The sequence below is a fragment of the Lathamus discolor genome, chromosome 1, assembly GCF_037157495.1.
Source record: "Lathamus discolor isolate bLatDis1 chromosome 1, bLatDis1.hap1, whole genome shotgun sequence".
NCBI lineage: Eukaryota > Metazoa > Chordata > Aves > Psittaciformes > Psittacidae > Lathamus > Lathamus discolor.
In genome coordinates this window covers 71,258,525-71,275,347 of record NC_088884.1, presented here as the reverse complement: position 1 = coordinate 71,275,347, position 16,823 = coordinate 71,258,525, and the positions used below count along the sequence as shown (strand labels likewise).

The following is a 16,823-nucleotide window of genomic DNA, read 5'->3' as shown; positions in this document are numbered from 1 at the left end:
TTTCTAATTTTTAAAGTTGAACTGTCCTATGCCCTGTAAGATTTTACTTTTAATTGAAATTAGCATCTCATTTCAGATCTGCCCTTAATACTATTTTAAAGTGCTTAAAAATATTTATTCTGGGCACTCCTTACACAATTCTGTTTTTATGGACCTCTGTGTTAGACCATATATGTATAGATGAGACTGAACCTGGTTCTGGGACTCAAAGCAGCAAGTGTATCTAGCTGGAGGGCCTACAGGACAAGCCAGGAAAACGTGTGTCTGGCATGGTTCTTTGCATCATGGACTGTGCTAGGTCATAGTCACTCAGCTGCAGGCTTTCTCTTGTCGTGTGGTCTATTGTGCTGCTGCTCACTGGACCATGGAACACATGGTGGTACCTAGTTTGGAATGTCAGACAGTGGTGGGACACTGCTCTATGAAGTGTAAATGTAGGAGCAAAGAATTCTATGAAATGTTCTCTAGGCTCCTGATTTGGTTATATAAATGCATACATGGCCAACACTTGCAAACACATGAGGCTCTTTTCTTGCCTTTGTGTGAAGATTATTAGTTCTAGTCACTGCCTCTGTGTTTATTGTGCTAGGAGGCTGAACACAGAAAACCAGCAAATACCTGTATAAAATCTCTTTACATATATAAGATCAGTTTATATCACTCTGGGTGCAGTGGGCTGCTATAGCTGAAGTATCTTTGTCCTTTTTTCAGGTGGAGATCCTCAAGCTTCTAGGTACATTGACTTGCAGCTATAGAACTGGCACTTTTTATAATCAGACTTGGAATAACCACTACTTTGCCTTTTGTCTGTCTGATGACCTCTTTTTCTGGCTTTAAAGGTGTCCAGTAGTAATACTTCAGTTAGGCGAGGTTAGAAGATGCTGGATCTCCTATTTCTTATTACTTTGTAGTTTTGAGGGGTGTTTATTTTTTTATTTTTTAATTTTAAATGAGATGGAGCATTTTATGTTTGGCAATAGGTGCATTGTTTTGGCAAGACTGAAAAAAGCCATTCAGCCTTTGTAATTCTCTTAGCACAAGGAAAGGTGTTTCAGCTGTTTAAAAACTGTTCGAATGCTGGTTTACAGTCTGGTAATTTTAAAAAGGCATTGTTTAAAATGTCAGACTTCTTTCATGTAACCTTGGCTGATGAATTTGTGCTTTGTTTCAAAACAAAATTGGATTCCAAGTTAAATAACAAGGAAGAACGTGTGAATATTTTTAGTGTCTATTACATACATTTCTGTATTAGTTACATGCCAGGTACAAATATTTGCGTATGCAAATTTATTTGCTTACTTAAAATTCTGCCTTAATGGGCAGTAACTGTATGATCTTATTCTAGGATGAAACACTTACGGGATTCATGTTAAATTGGAAATATAAAGGGTGCTGGCTGCATACTTGAAAACTAATGATCTGGCAGGCAGAACAGTACTGATTGTGTTTGATTTTAAAAGCTGAGCAAATGCAGGCCTCACCTTTTTGCGCTTAGAGGAATATTACGCTGCCTTGTCGTAATGACTATTTTAATTGTGTCCACAATTGATAATGGCATGCTGCTTTAAATTCCTCTGTGTGTAGAATCCTTTGTTTTTACAGAGTGCTCAATACAAATCTTGAAATTCACTGCTAAATGTTATTTGAAGTGACTTAAAGCTCTCAGTGTGAATTAATCTTAAATGCAAACCAGGGAGCAAAGCCCATTACCTATTAAGAAGCCTTCTACTGAAAAAGGACTGGAAATCACATACAACTAGTAACTCTTTCTGTTATTTTTCTGTATCTGTTTTTTTTTGTTTTGGGTTGGGGTTTTTTTTTTTTTAATTTTTGGATGGGGCATGATTGTTGGTTAAAAACTATGATCAGATAAAATATTTATTTAACCAAGTGATAGCTAGGATTTTCCTTAACTTGTAGGTATTACAGAAAGTTAAAGCCTTTTTGTAATTTTATCGGCTTTTTGAGCTGTACTTCACTGTGGTTCACACAATTTACTTATGTTTTAAGCTGTCTGTGTATGGTTGAGTAAAAATGTCCCACAGCAGCATCGTGCCTTGATTTGAAACCAGCAGGAGTGGAAAGTCCTCTCTGTCTTCTGGCATGAGCTTCTTTGGTTAATAACAGGCAGCGCTAGAAGCTTTCTTTTCAGTTTGTTTGGTTTTAGATTAAAGTAAATGGCTCTTGTTATACTTTTATCTACTAAGTTAAAGAAATTGTCAGTGCCTAGTTTCTTCATAGGCTCAATTATTCAGGGTGGAAGGGGCCTCAGGAGTTCTCTGGTTAAACTTCTGCTCAAGGCAGGGTGGGCTTTGGTGTCAGGCAAGATTTCTTAAGCCTTTATCCAGTCATGTCTTGAAAACCTACAAGCACAGAGACTACATTGCGTTCCTGGGCAACTTGTGCCACTGCTTGACCGTCTTCAGGTGGAAGAGTTTCTCCTTATATCTAGTTTGAACCTCTTTTGCTTCAATTTAAGTCTGATGTCACTCATCCTCACATCATGTATCGCTGTGAAGAGCCTCTCTGTTCAAGAAGGACAGGGAATTGCTTGAAGGAGTCCAGCGCAGAGCCACAAAGATGATTAAGGGAGTGGAACATCTCCCTTATGAGGAGAGGCTGAGGGAGCTGGGTCTCTTTAGCTTGGAGAAGAGGAGACTGAGGGGTGACCTCATCAATGTTTACAAATATGTAAAGGGTAGGTGTCAGGATGATGGAGCTAGGCTTTTTTCAGTGATATCCAGTGATAGGACAAGGGGCAATGGGTGTAAACTGGAGCATAGGAAGTTCCACGTTAACATCAGGAAGAACTTCTTTACTGTAAGAGTGACAGAGCACTGGAACAGGTTGCCCAGGGGGGTTGTGGAGTCTCCTACACTGGAGATATTCAAGGCCCGCCTGGACAAGTTCCTGTGTGATGTACTGTAGGTTACCCTGCTCTTGCAGGGGGGTTGGACTAGATGATCTTTTGAGGTCCCTTCCAACCCTTGGGATTCTGTGATTCTGTGATTCTGTGAGCCTGGCTCCATTGTCTTGACACTTTCTTGTAGGTGTATTTCCATTTGAGGGTACTTACATGTAGTCAAACCACCTCTCAGTCTTTTTTTCACTAAGCTAAAAAGGTTGAGCTCACTGAGATGAAATGGAAAAGAATGTTGTGCTCTTTTATTGCATTATTTTGCAGGTTTTTGTTCGTTTGTGTGTTTCAGGGTTCTAGAATCAAATATCTCTCTTCGGTACTGGTATCTGCAGTGCTTTGTCCTGGAATTACTTGTTCTTGATGTAATTAGGGATTACATTACTTGTCTATGTATTTATATCTAAGAAGTTATTAATTTGCCATGCCATGGCAGTGGTATCACATTTAGAAAGCCTCTATAAGCTCTTTGTTAGTCAATCTGTAATACAAAATATGGGCTAATACAGTCAAATCCCACGTTCTGCTTTTTAAATACTTTGCAACTCTTTCAGAAGAATTTTATTTCATTTTGGGTTTTGTTTCTCTGGTCAGAATGTACATTGCAGCCTAATACTGCACAGTTGTCACTCAGACACTACCAGTAAGAATCTTTCCTTGGAATGTTCATTGGAGGAGACATTACCCAAGCTGTGACAGTGACAGCTACTGAAAGCTTCATTAATCATAAATATATGTCTATTAAGGTTATGAACTAGAGTATTAAAGAGGATTTTGAATATTGTCTAGCTTTGAATGTAACTGGTTACTGTTGTTGTTTTTAATAATGCATGAGGACAGCGTAATTTCAGTTATCAGTTACTTTGAATGAAAAAGCTAATTGTTCCAACATTCTTAAATCGCATTCAAAGGGAAAGGTAATAGAGTAGAAAGGGTGGGGTGCATTTAAAGCAGGAAAGAGGAAATAATCAAATAATATATGATGAATTTTCATTAGAAAGAATATAGCAGTTTCGGTACCCAATAGCAGCTCCAGAAACAGCATCATTTTCAAAGCTATATGCAGCAGTTTCCTATCCCCTTTACCATGAGTGTCATGTAGAATGAAGACTTGGAACTGTAACTTGACACATGCTCTCTAGATTACTGTTTCCTCAAAAAAATGTCCACTGTGGCTATGTGGCCTCAGTCACCTCTGTTTTGAAAGGATGAAAATACACTTTAGTTACCAGTTTGTGTTTTGTGGATCCACTCGAGGTTGAAATCCTCAAAGTGGCTGTGGAGGGTTTCTGTGTAGAACATATTTCACAGGAAAGGAAGAGTTGGAAGTGTAACCTTAAGACAAAGACTTGAGAAGTTGTGTGAGACACGATGTAGGAAGTCTGTGAGAGAGCAGGAAGCTGACTCTGTGTTTTGTCAGCTGTCAAGGTAACATTTTAAAAGCGCGACCTGCCTTCTTTTCTGGGACTTGCTTTCCTCAGTTGTTCTTTTTCTTCACTCCAGTGTTGGGCAACTGTAATTTTCTGACTACATTTTAGTCCAAGTAATCTGTAGAGGCATGATTGAAGCCAGAGTTGGGCAAACACCTCATAAAATACAATAAAGTAAAATGAAGGAAGGCTGCAAATATTCATCTTAGTATTTAAATGGCTTCACTTTGATGCTGTTCACACTCTTTTTGTGTATGCTTTCCATAAATATTCTAGTGAATATGTTAATTGGGAAAAATGTCTACAGAAACAATGAATATCCAGTTTTAATATTCATGGGAAGCAGATTTTGAAATCATATTTGTGAATACTTGAATCAGAAAACTGGTTCTGGGAGTTCAGCTTTATAGAGTTAAGTGCCAAAAGTTTATCACATGATCTTATGTGCGTGATGAAAACTGCTGAATTTTTAATACTTGCAGCAATAAGTTGCTCATAGGAAGAGGCAAACAAATAATTAATTGCTAAAATGTCTATCAGACACTTGCAACTGATTAACAAACATCAGAAAATAATCCCTTCACAGACAATGTAATCAGAAAGAGGCAAAATCTGAAATTGCTTTTTTCATTACAGTTTGCCCGAATTTTATCTGCTGTGTGTCTCAGCAGGATTAAACAAGAAAACTTAATCCAGTGTTCATTTAAAGTAGAAGTTTCATTCTCTGTATTTATCATGTCTTTTTAATAAAGTTCTTAGAAGAGAGGTCCTGAAAGGGTTCCTTTGCCTATAATAAGGATGTTACTGTGATGGGTGCTGAACAGGTTTACGTGTTCAGTTGCTCATTATCCATGCTTTAGTTTGGCTTCATAGCAACCCCTTCATAAAACCTGCTTCTGTATACATTTCCATTCTGGAGCAAATGGTGGTCATTCACTCCTCTCTTCTTATGCTTTTTTTAGGAAATATGCTTAGAGTTGTCATTTAAACACTTTTATCTCAGCTGCAATCAAGATACCTTCTTTAGTGTGTTTGCAGTTTTTACTGGAGGATCCTCCAAGAATAAAATCAGTCGTGATAGTAAAGACCTCAGGCTTATGCTAGGTTTTATTGCTTTGTCCTTGAAAGCTTGACTTTCTATGCAACCATTGTGATTCGGATATACAAAGTTTGGAATGTCTGGTATACTGATGAAGTTTGAAGTATGCTGTTGACCAGGAGGTCCATGCTGTGAAAGCTCATCATCTTTAGCTTGCAAGTCAGTATCCCCACAATTAGATCTTGTTTTGCAGACATGTACAGACATGAGAACCATTATTTCACCATCATATAAGAAAATAAACTTAACAAGCGAATATGAAAAAATAGTTTTATTCCCCATTATATAATGACACAGCCTGCTAGTGAGCAGTGACTGGAAATTCAAGTTGTTTCTGTGGCAAAAAGAGAATGGCCTTAGGCAAATAACGTGAACCAAAATACAACATGGTCATAAGAAGCTTTTGAAGGTCACTGTGAAGTTAGTGAGGACCATGTTTGGTTTTTTCTTCTCAACCACTCTTTCAGTTAAACCAAAGGGTTCTGCAATACAATTTTATCCTTAACTAATAATGTCCACCAAATAGCTCAACACCTAAATGCTGGTTTCAGTGCTGTTTCTTCTTTTGCTTGCCAGGAATTCACATCCTTAAGCCAATATGTTATTGTCTCAGGAAATGCCGTGAATCTTGCAACAGACACTTCTTTTGTATGTTGTGCCAAATGAAAGCAAATACACATTGCTCTTTTGAATTCCAGTGCAGGACACGCATATTCTCTTTCAACACTCCTCTCAAGGGTCTATTCCATCTTTGACTTCCTCATTTATTGATCAGACTTTTGGGAAAAATGTAGTCCATGAAAGTTGCATTACACAAAGGTGAGCAAATTTCTTCTGAGAAGAAGGGACATCTAGATGCCTACATTCTATTAGGACTTCATGGAACAGTAGCAGTAGGGGAGTTATTTCCTGATTATTCCTCTTTCTCTTAAAGATTCAATTATAGGTACTTATAACTTCATAGTCAAAATATGTTTTTCTGCAGAAAAACAAGATGAGCTTAAATGTCTTGTTTCTAAAAAAAAAAAAAAAAAGAAAAAAGAAAAAGCCAACCCCCTAAGCAGTTGTGCTTGGCTGTTTGAAACAAAATGTGCAGCTTATAAGTCCACCCAACCTTCTTTGAATGTTGGAACTAATGTAGCCTGACTTGCTGTGATTGATGGCATGAGGCTGATTGATGTTGAAGTCATTTTTCCTACAATTAGGGCATTCATAAAAATCTAGCTCCCATATGGGTCTCCTGGTATTTAAATAAATCTTGAGTTCATGCTGCAACATATTTCTCAATAGTGAAATGTATAGGATCTCTCTGTGTGTTCCTGACGATTGTAGAAGCTTCATTACATCTGACTTCTTTCCCTCTAACAAAATAATCTGAAGTTAACCAATGAGCTTTGAGGGCAAACAGGTCAACAAATATATATGTATGGGAGAAATAAAATACCTGAAATACAAATATTTTAAAAGATTGAAATGAAAATTTAGTATTCTGTTTCTGTTGAATGTTTCAGTTAACTCGGAACAATTACAATATTTGGTTTTAGTGAAATATTTGTGTTTAAAATTTGTGGATACTTTTTCAGATCTGGAAAAAGTTTCAAATCAGAATCTTTCCTGTTAGTAAATTGCATCTGTAGCATCTTTCAGTAGTTTTGAAACTTACATTTTGAATATTTATTTAAATGTGTGTAATACCAGAAGGGGAAGGAGTCAAGTTAAAAATAAATTTGAAGAAGTATTTCACACATCATGTATGGTCATTCCTTAGTTCTGCAGATAATGCTCTGGCATGGTTTAGGAAAAGCAACTGAGTGTGAAGGTTAATAGCCTGGTATTGGATGGATATGTTTTAGGTATGCTTACCTTAAGAATCCCAGTATCTTCAAGACATTTCTTTATTCCCTCTTTACCCGTTTCAGACATTTTTTCAGTCATGACAACCATTCAGTTTTTCAGTTGAGTAGTTATTTCCCTCCCTTGAAGTTTTACCTCTCTTGTGCTGCTTTTCCTTGTGCAGTTCTTGTTTTGAGACTTGAATCTGAAAGATTTTTTTAAAGGTATCTCAATATCGTTCGACAGTTGAGTGAAATGCCCAGCTAACTTCAAAACCATGAGCTGACAGCAGTCAACTCGGTTCACTCAGCTTTGTAGATACCAACAATAGGAGGAAAAGTTGATGACCTGGAGAACTGTGTGTTTTTAGCCTGATACTCTTTTGCAGTTTAACAGTGTTCAAGCCATTTGAGCTATCCTGTGGTAATAATTTTTTTTAACCTGTAGCACAACCATCCTTCTCCATAGTTCTGTGAAGCATGAGTCAAAGTCCAGGATGTAAACATGAAGGTTTTAAACATGTTTTGTTTTCGTTATAATTCTGTTTAGCTTTCAAATTGCTAAATGTCAGCTTTTGCAGAGATCAGTAATTAGGGGGGAGAATTGAAAGTTTTCAAAGTTAAATTCAGATTGCATAACAGATTGTGCTTCTGTTTGGTATGTTTACTTAAAAACAAAAATAATGGAAGATAATTTATGGGCCTAGCTAAAATATTTTACTGTCTGAATAAAGTATTTCATAAGGTGGAAGCAAGGATATGTGGATAATGTGGGCCCCCTCTGGAAGGAAATGGGAGAACTGGCTACCCTGGATTTGAAGAAGGCTGATGTTCTCAATGACTTCTTTGCCCCAGTCTTCACCAACAAGTGCTCTAGCCATGCCACTCAAGTCTTGAAAGGCAAATGCAGGGACTGTGAGAATGAAGACCTTAGACCCATTTTAGGACAAGATCAGATTCAAGATCATCTTAGGAGCCTGAATGTGCACAAGTCATTCTGCCCCTCTACTTTCTCTTGTGAGACCCCACTTGGAGTACTGTGTGCAGTTCTGGTGTCCTCAACATAAGAAGGACATGGAGCTGTTGGAGCAAGTCCAGAGGAGGCCATAAGGATGATAAGGGGGCTCAAGCACCTCCCATACAAAGACAGGCTGAGGAAGTTGGGGCTGTTCAGCCTGGAGAAGAGGAGGCTGTGTGGAGACCTCTTAGCAGCCTTCCAGTATCTGAAGGGGGCCTATAGGGATGCTGAGGAGGTATTCTTTGTCAGGGACTGTAGTGACAGGACAAGGGGTAACGGGTTAAAACTTAAGCAGGGGAAGTTCTGGTTAGATATAAGGAAGAAGTTCTTAATGTGAGGGTAGTGAAGCACTGGAAGAGGTTGCCCAGAGAAGTGGTAAATGCTCCATCCCTGGCGGTGTTCAAGGCCAGTTTGAAAAGAGCCTTGGGTGACATTGTCTAGTGGGAGGTGTTCCTGCCCATGGCAGGAGGGTTGGACCTAGATTATATTAAAGGTCCTTCCCAACCCTAACAATTCTATGATACTATAATGAGATACTTTTCCAGTGAGCTTGTAGTAACAGGTCTATACCTATTCTTAAGAAAAGGTGCATGATCTGCTGTCTGCATACTGATTCCTGAACTTTGTAGATGCCCAATGAAATCACTATCATCAATGTATACTTTAGGACACACGGAGTAGCTCACAACCTTGGTTGTAATATATTAAGGTTCTGAATTGGAAAATCCAAAATCTGTATCTACAAAATAAACTGAGAGTGTGATTGTAATAGAATCAGACCTGCTTGTGCTGGCTGTAATTGAGCGAGCATGGGTACTGTTAGGAATAGAAGTAGGCCACTATGAAAAGCAGAAGAAGCCTGGTCAGCTTGTACACTGTTTTCTAGACAGTGAAGCCTGGGCCCTTACATCTTCAAAGTGGTATTTGTTCTTCCTGAGCAGATTAAAACCAGTGCATTTATGGCTGTTGGTGCTACAACAGCATCTTCATTTGGCTCTCTTAACACAGTATTGAGGTTGTCATGGTGTAGTTTAATAGCAAACAATGTCACATAGCATTTGTGTAATATATAGATGATTATTTCTGGAGCCAAAATAAAGCCGTGGCTAATAAGATAGAAAGATTCTTATATGCTGGAAATTGCTTGAAGAAAGTGCTAGAATAAAAAAGATGAAAGAGCTGTATGTGATTGCGTTAAAAAAATAACATAAAATAAACTCTAAAAGCAGTATTCCTCCCCACCATTTTCTTTCTTTCCTTTCTATTTTATGATTCATCTTTCCTTTACATGTCAGTACATCTCTCTTAGAGTAGTTGCATCAGGCTTTTGCTTATTTGTGTTTCAGAATGGAACTGGCAGACAAATTTGTAGATTCTCCCCAAAATCTCATAGAACAGGTACTTATGTTTTGTTGGCTTATGAAGATTTGTAGATTTTTGCCATCAGATGACTGTCAATATCTCTCATATCTTGCACACTGTAGCCTGTATTAGGTTGTAGAGTTAATAATGTTGGCTGGTAGTTCTTGCATGTGACCCATGCCTTTGTTTTAAAGCTGGTGGAGGATTTTAGCACATCCCTGAATAAATTATGTCACCTTTTTCACAAATACTTGCTTTAATCCTTGTCTGTATTTTTCTGGCTTCATGTTTGGAAGTGAAAGATGAGAAATAGATGAGGAAAAAATAATAAAAAAGGATCATTTGAACAGTTTCAGTTTTGTGTAAATAAGTGCTTGAGGCTACGAGATATTGCAGTACATGAAGTACACCGCAAGAAATATCACCTTGAGAACTATAGATGAGAGTGCTACAGAACTACAATTACCAAAACATACATCTGTGTTTGTTTTTTTGTGACAAAAAGATATATTTATAGGGTAATTACTAACCTTATCATAGCTGATAACCTTAGTTATCAGGATGATCAGTTGCCATCCTAGGACATAAAAACTAATTTCCCAAGTAGATTCTTTGTTGTGGGCTTCAGGTTACTGTACCTTTTCAGTAGTGAAAAATAACCCTTCAGAAAAGATCAAATCAAGCACAGTTTCAGGTGCAAGTTAAAAATGTTTATTAAATTTGAGAAACAAGATTTATTTGAGCACTAATTTGTCAACCAATTATTCAGGCTTATAAACTTACATTTTATGAGTGTTGTAATCTCAGTTCTTGAGATAAAAATCACTGTACAGTGTTTGCAAGTTATGTTTACAGCATTAAGAAATGAAAGATTTATCTCCCACTGTTTTCATATCATTAAAGCATTCTGTATTCTAGAATTGTATTGAACTAATACCACAGCTTTAATATTTCACAATCAGTAAACGTCCTTCCTGTCACTGGATTTAATTTAACCTAACTCCATGATTTTGCTTGTTAACTTTAGCAAGAATAACGTTTTCAGATGAATGGGTGCTATAAAAATCTGCTTTTTATTCTCTACTAATCAAACTGTTATAATACGTATCTCAAGTGATCTATGGTGACTTTAACAGAGATTTCCTTTGGTCTGAAAATGTAATACACACAGAATGTTTTCTAGGGGTATTAACTATAATGGATTTAGCTATTTCACCTCTTGCTTCAGTGCACTACAAACCCAAGGGTTTAAGGTAAAAATCTCAACAGAGTGGTTACATTTTGTAGAGTATTCTTACAGCAACCAAGTAGAAAAATCTGTCTGCACAGCTAAATGTAATTATTAGCTTCCAAGTAACTCCAACTAACTCTTTAAAGCTTTGCCAATATACACAGAGATAAGTAAATCTGAAAATAACCATTATCTAACATACTTGAGTTGGATGAAGTTATTAGTTGCTTGTTCACATACACTTTAATGGAGGTGTGATGAATTAAGTACTCTTCCTGTAGAATGCAAATACCTTTAACCAAACGATTGAAATCTGCTATTTATCTCCTTTAAACTGAACAACTTTTTTTTCACGAGAGCTACCCCATAGTTGCCTGACTCAGAGCCTCTGATGGTGACTCTCAGCTTCATTCTGAGTTTCTTGCTTTAAGAGATTTAAGAGCAAAACATACCTCAGTTATTTTTGTCTTTTTTTCCTCTCCTCAATTTTAAACATTCTCATATGCCCCCTTTCTCTTCAGCTACCATACTTACACCTCAGTGATTTGATATTAATAGCAAAGATTAAGCAGTTTCAGCTCATCAGAGAAGAGATATTAATCATCATCAAGCCCAATGAGAAGTTTAATTTTCTGCTTCTCTTTTTTCACTAAGCTCTGGCGGCTGTCACTCGCACCGATGTCTGCGGGACATTTAATAATCTACTTCTGAAGATGCATTTCAGTAGTTTCTTTCCTTTTATTTCCTCTGTCAATCTCAGAGAGTTTCATCATTGCAGGCTTTAATTGAAGACCACTGTCAGGAGATGAAGAGAAGAAAATTATTTCTTGAACAAAGCTAGTTGTGGGACTCATGGTTTTTAACTGTATTCAGGAGGAAGACAGGTTAAATCAAGATGTTGAAAACTATGGGTTTGGGTATGTGACTCACTACCCATTCCCTTCAAAAAAGTCATATATTCCCTGTCCCCAGCTCCTGTTTGTACACATTTACTTATTTGTGCCTCAGAAGTATGGTTAGATTTGTGGTGCAATACAGATGTGCAGCACGCTGAATCAGGGGATGACAAGAAAGAATCCGCATAGAAATCTTCATAAATTACACAATTATACTGGTCCGTGTCATCGTTGTAGATAGGATTATTGCAGTGCAGGAATGGCTTTTGCCAGCTCAGTTAAAACAGCTTCCAAAATGACATATGTACCAATAAAAAGTCATGTGGAATTTTATGCTAGTTGACATAGCAATACCTGTTTAAAATGGCATGTCATCTTCGACTGGCACAAGCTTATCTTACAGAGAAAAGGCTAAAGAGTGAAGTACTGTCTGTATAGGTGTTAATGTGCAATTTGCATATCCCACCTATCTGGGGGTTTGTTTATTAGGTTCCAAGCAGTTTTAAAAGCAGAAGCTCTCCATTTCGCACAGAAGGTTACAGTTAGTCAGAGAAGAACAGATCAGACTGAGACAAAGCCACACAGGGAGCTCAGAAGCATAGTGGTTAGTCTTCTGTATGCATCAGACTTCATTTATTGAGTAGTGGATTTGGTGGTTGATCCATGGTGTAGCTGATTAATTTGTACAGCACATGCTGTGAAAGCGCTTAAGAAAAATTTTAAGCAGTTTCTAATTGTGGCTGCTACTGTCTTGCTTTATTGGTTCTGGATGCCTGATTTTGAGTCAATGTTTCTCCTGTTTGAAAAACAGGCCCCTGTGAATTTGGAGAGGCTCAGGTTGAGCACCTGAGAGCTTTAACCCAGAATCAGTCATTACGGTTTCTTTGCAGAAAAGATGGCTCTCAGCCTGATACTTTGCTCTACTGAGAGGACTGATTTATTCCCTCTTGCCAGGAAGACTGTTGTGTAACTGCATTTTTCCTTTTAGCTTCGAAAAAGGCCTCTATCTACACTGCTCATTTAGGATGTAACTGCAGCACACCTCTAAAGTTCTCTGGTCATGGAACCTTCCTGAGCTTTATTAAAAATAGCTTTTTAAAAAGAACTTTTTTTGATATCAGTAGTCACTTTTCCACCTTGGGTACTAAAACTACAATAGGCAGGTAAATCAAGACAAAATAACATTAGCTCAGAAAAATTTGCTATTACCCATTGCAATTGCTACTACTAAAGAAAGGGCAGAATCCCTTCCTCCACCAAATCTACGACAATTAGTACTGTTCTAATTGGCAGAATTTATTTTGCAGGTTGACTCAGGCTATCCAGATCTAAAATAATATTGCCAACCTGAAGCCTAATGGTATTTTTGGGGGGTGAAAAAAAGTTTACAGAGTACCAGCCTGCACTCTATGACCATATGTAATGTACATTGAATTTCCTTAAATTTTTTAAATGGTAAAGTATTGTCCTTGGAAACAATGTATTTGGGAAAACAGTTGCATATTTGAGCATACTGTTATATTTGTAATAACTAAATGATCATTTACCTTATATATCAACCAGTAAAGTACGAGGAGTAGGAAGATGCTATTATTTCGATACTGCTTAGAAAAATTCCTGTTGTTTTTGTCATAGTTTGACTGCACAGAAGTAATGGGAAAATCTGAGCCATTTCTGAGCAAGGGGTGTTTTTTGTGCTATCCACAATTTGGTTGCACAGAAGTAATGTACTTGATTTAGGAGCTGTGGTGGAATAGAGACTCCCCTTGGAGGCAGACAGGAAATGGAAAGCTTCTACTGGTTGAAAGATGGTAATTTTAGGTGGTGCTTGTTGGAAGAGCAAGTTTTTCAGTGAGTGAGAGTAGGAATTCCAAAAGGATTGGTGAAGTGTGGGAGCTGTGTTTTCAGGGGGTCTCACAAAAGAGATGTTTTAACAGTGTGGTGAAAACTGAGGACATGAGGGTTTAACTAAGGATGGAGGAGCTAATGAATGAGAGTGAGGAAAGAACAGTGCTCAGGTGTTACTGTCACTTGTCATAAAGGCTTTCTTGGTAGGAAGCTGAACAGAGTACTGCGAGCTGGCTTTTTTTCTAATAATACAAGCAAGGAAAAGATGTGCATGCGCAAACCTGAGATGTAGTGAAAAGTAGATTCATATTGAAAAGAGAGAGGATTATCTTGAGGAGTCAAGAAGAGAGTTCCATTATGAAAGCGTCATTTGCAATGTTACTATAAGCAGTCTCACAGTGCCTCAGACCAACCTTATTGTATTTGAGCATCACATACGTGTGAAAGGATTCAGCATCACGGAAACCTGTATGTTAGTACCCATTCCAAAGTATTCTTTTAAGTTTCAAACTTCTGAAATTACAGTGAATTTTTGTATTTGAAACTCAGTCTAAACATAAAGGTGACCAGTCGAACTTGCAAATGGATAATGGATATTCGTTAGTCATCAAGTGTTTGTTTGTGGCTTTAACTGAATCAATGTTGTAAAGTTGAAGGAAATCATTAAGAATTATTAAGAGATAATTTGCTGTTACAGGGAATATGGAAAACCTGCCTATTTGATCCTCTCAAGAGCAAATATAAATTGAATGAACAATACATTGAAGAGAAAGAGAGTGATCCTGTAGATGAAGCATTTTTGGTAATAGTAGATGGAGCAATGTTTTTTTACTAATTTAAGTCTGTCTAGACCTCCCAGCACCTTTTTATTATCAGTGTAGCTCAAGAGCAGAGGCTTTATATCGTCAGCTCCCCAGTAAGACAGCTGAAGGTTATGAGGTTAAAAATAATAAGAAGAATAAAATAACTGAAAGACAATGACTGTAACTTAATGAGCAAGTTGCATTCTGCCTGTGTACTTTAATTAACAGTTCCAGTATATCTCAAAATAATCAACTTAAGAAGTAATGAGAAAACTTAAATTTTGGGTAATTATTTTCTATGCATACATGAAGGGACAGGTGCATTTCTGGATTCTGAAACTTAAGAAAAGGGACAAAAGTTAAGAGACTGAACTGAGAGAGTGACCATTTTCATTGTTTTAAGTTGCCTGGTTGAAAATGAACAGATAATGGCTGTGAGAATCCCGAGCACAAGTAAAAACACATTCCTGCTTAATTCTATTGATTATTTGCCTCAAAGAAAACAGCAGAATGTTGTTACCAAGTTGATGGAGATATCAGTCAAGGATACAGGAGAAAAAGGTAAATTATGAGGTCTTCTTCAGATAGAAAAAAATAGGGTAAAAATGTTCAGAACGTCAAAATGCAGTAATGCGAGATATTTGAAGTACTTCTGATGATGTTTGTTGAAAAAGAAGTGTATCTTAGTACTGTTCTAAAGTGGAAGGTCAAATATCTTCCCTGGCTGTTTAGAGAAAGGTTGATAAATAGTGAAATTCTCAGGAAAAGGAGGACTGCACATTTGTAGTCAATGCTGCAAGCTGACTACCCTTTTTATAGCATTCAGAAGTGGATTTGATCTGAACGTAACCAGTTACAGCCTTAAATTGGAGCAGTGGGAGATTTAGGTAGAATTTGACAAGAGGAAAAGCAGCTCTAAACGTAAGGAGTGTGAAATGTCCTGGTAGATTATGAATAGGAATTGTGGAATCTACACCATGAGATTTTTTTAAAGCAGGACCATACAATGGAAAATGAAGTTCAGTGTTTGTAAGTGTAAGGTACCTTGGGAAAGAATAAGCTTCATACACTATAGTGGCCACTTAGGTGATTGTCACTGCTCTGGAACTAGGTCTTGGACTTTTAATAAAGCTGAACTTGACCCTGGAACTTAGTAGGTAAGGTATGTATGTCAGCAGCCACAGACAAAATTTGATAGACCTTACTAGTTATTTGAATGGGAGACTTAATTGTATTTTCTGTTCTTTTACCAAATTGAGAGCTTTCTAAATTCACAAGGTAGGGCAGAGCTTTTGATGTGAACGGACACTGTTAATACCAAGACAGATGGATTTTATCAGATCAACAGTACATTTAGGATGGACATGGGAGGAAAATATCTGTTCGTCCCATCAGTGCACTTCTAGCGAAACCTCTCAGTGGGATTAATGAAAGGCGAAAGGCACTCAGTAGTTCTAATGCAAAACTTGAGCCATTTGAGAAAGGGTTTACGTGATATATCGGCATGGGACAATTGGGCCTTAGCTCAATAGCTGAAGAGGTCCCTTCTAATCCTCTGTGGTATCTTTGCAAATATATTCCCGTTTTGCTTCATGTAACCCTCATGGGGTCCACTGAACAGGCAATAATCTCCTTTGCTAGAGAAAGCTAGAGAAGGTGTATTATTTGGAGATTACGTTTTGGCTTCTTCATGGTTTTAAAACACCATTTCTAAGGATTAAGGTAGCAGCAGAGCTGATTACTTAGTGGGTATTACTTGATGAGCTAATAACATTTACCTTCTTTACTAAGTACTTTTTGATCTACTGATGAAAACCACTATATAGGCTAGGTAATATTGTTATTATAATGGAGTGTTGGGGACTAATTAGTTACACCAGCCTTTTCAGGCAAAGGAAAAGAAGTGTTGATGGAGAAAAAAGAATGCTGTTAAGCTTCAGGAACACTGCTTTGAAAGTCTTCTTTTGAGTGACAGTCTCTCTGTGTAATCTGAACTACTCAAAGCATTTGTGTAGGAAAGTGGATTTACTTCAAAGTGGGTGGTTCAGGGTGTATTGATTTTGTGTGGCAAGGTTTTGGTAACAGGGGGGCTACAGAGGTGGGTTCCGTGAGAAGCTACTGGAAGCTTCCCCCATGTCGGACAGAGCCAAATCTGGCTGGACCTGCCGCTGGCCAGGGCCTAGCTGGTCAGCAATGGTGGTAGCACAGCTGGGATAACATATTTTAGAAGGGGGAAAACATACTGTGGAAACAGCAGCAGAGTGAGGAAAGAGAACAACTGCAGACCCCAAGGTCAGCACAGAAGGAGGGGGAGAAGATGCTCCAGACACTTGAGTCAGAGGTTCCCCTGCAGCCAGTGGTGCAGACCATGGTGAAGCATTTTAGTT

At 37.7% G+C, this 16,823-nt stretch overlaps 1 protein-coding gene across 5 annotated transcripts in view; it reads left to right on the top strand.

Annotated features, from left to right (window-relative positions):
- LARGE1 (LARGE xylosyl- and glucuronyltransferase 1) overlaps window positions 1–16,823 on the top strand; it is a 277,960-nt gene that overhangs the window by 84,533 nt on the left and 176,604 nt on the right. The gene's annotated exons all lie outside the window — the stretch shown is intronic.